This window comes from Pseudophryne corroboree, chromosome 2, assembly GCF_028390025.1.
Source record: "Pseudophryne corroboree isolate aPseCor3 chromosome 2, aPseCor3.hap2, whole genome shotgun sequence".
In the NCBI taxonomy this organism is placed as follows: domain Eukaryota; kingdom Metazoa; phylum Chordata; class Amphibia; order Anura; family Myobatrachidae; genus Pseudophryne; species Pseudophryne corroboree.
Genome location: NC_086445.1, coordinates 550626110 through 550628179, shown reverse-complemented (window position 1 = coordinate 550628179; position 2070 = coordinate 550626110).

The following is a 2070-nucleotide window of genomic DNA, read 5'->3' as shown; positions in this document are numbered from 1 at the left end:
TACCTGTCCACGCTGCCACAGCGCTATAAACCCATGCCGACACAATCGCCGGTCTGGGTAGTATACTAGAATGTGCACACTATCTGCAGGATCCCTGAGAATAGCTAGTGCAAACAGGACACCCAAGGGGAAGATTCTCAACACATCCTGGCCCTAGTGGGGAAAGGATACAGCCAGAGAATTCTCTTGTGGGAAGCTGCCGTCTCTTGTCTGGAGATTCCCGCTCTTTTTCCTCATGAGAGGAGGGAAATTTACCTCAGCATTCTTCCCCTTAACATGTGTACTCTCGTGTCAGGGACAGATGAGTCATCAGTGATATGCAAATCATCTTTTATTCCAATAATCATATATTGAATATCTTTTAGCCCTCTTGGCTGTAACTTTGCATTATCGTAGTCGACAGTGGAGTTAAACTCCGTGTCGATACTTTGTTATTTTGGATAGTGAACATAGAGAGACTCTGAAGGACTCTGTGACATAGGGACAGACCAGGGTAGATTTCCTTTCTGTTCCCTAACCTTTTGTGCAATAATTTTACCTCAGCACTTACACATATCCAAACAGGTGTCGGCGTTGTCGACGGAGACACCCTCCCACACACATATCCGCTCTATCACCTCCTTAGAGGAGCCTTTTACCTCAGACTTGTCGACACACGCGTACCGACACACCACACACACAGGGGATGCTCTATTTGAAGACAGTTCCCCCACCAGGCCCTTTGGAGAGACAGAGAGAGAGTATGCCAGCACACACCACAGCGCTATATAATACAGGGATGTACACTATACTGAGTGATTTTTCCCCTATAGCAGCTTATATACACAGTTTTGCGCCTAAATTTATGTGCCCCCCCTCTCTTTTTTACCCTTTGTGTACCAGGATACTGCAGGGGAGAGCCTGGGGAGCTTCCTTCCAGCTGAGCTGTGAAGAGAAAATGGCGCCGGTGTGCTGAGGAAGAAGGCCCGGCCCCCTCAGCGGCGGGCTTCTGCCCTTTTATGTACGTTAATGGCGGGGGTTAATGCACATATACAGTTTATCAGACTGTATTATGTGCTTTTCGCCAAGTAAGGTAATCTAATTGCTGCCCAGGGCGCCCCCCCCCAGCGCCCTGCACCCATCAGTGACCGGAGTGTGTGGTGTGCTAAGGGAGCAATGGCGCACAGCTGCAGTGCTGTGCGCTACCTTAATGAAGACCAGAGTCTTCAGCCGCCGATTTTCAATTCTCTTCGTTCTTCTGGCTCTGCAAGGGGGACGGCGGCGCGGCTCCGGGACCGGACGACCGAGGACTGGGCCTGTGTTCGATCCCTCTGGAGCTAACGGTGTCCAGTAGCCTTAGAAGCCCAAGCTAGCTGCAAGCAGGTAGGTTCGCTTCTCTCCCCTCAGTCCCACGTAGCAGTGAGTCTGTTGCCAGCAGATCTCACTGAAAATAAAAAACCTAACAAATACTTTCTTTTCTAGGAAGCTCAGGAGAGCCCCTAGGGTGCATCCAGCTCTGGCCGGGCACAGATACTAACTGAGGTCTGGAGGAGGGGCATAGAGGGAGGAGCCAGTGCACACCAGATATAGTACCTAATCTTTCTTTTAAGAGTGCCCAGTCTCCTGCGGAGCCCGTCTATACCCCATGGTCCTTACGGAGTACCCAGCATCCACTAGGACGTCAGAGAAACGTTGTTTTGTGTGCAAAAATGCAGCTACTGTAGAAGACCATCTAAATATACACTTCCATGTCCTGTGCAGTTAAAACCCCTCTGGAGAAATCTTTACTGTAAAGTCATTTTTACACTGGATAAGGGCAAAAATATGTACAGCTCAACCTGAGCGTCTACAGAGGTATTCAGGCTCTGCGTGGTGACCCAATGTATGACTATGTAAGCGATGTTTCTGCAATCATGCGGCGCTGTATGCAAATGATGCGATCGCAGTGGGCGTTCTTTTGCAGAGGTTAGCTTCTGCCCATACTAGCATACTGCACAATTGCAGTTGCATGCGGCAATTCATTGCAACAGACGTAGGAACAACCTTAGGATTATTTTAGGATAATGATCAATAAGTGCAGGGTCTTTGTAT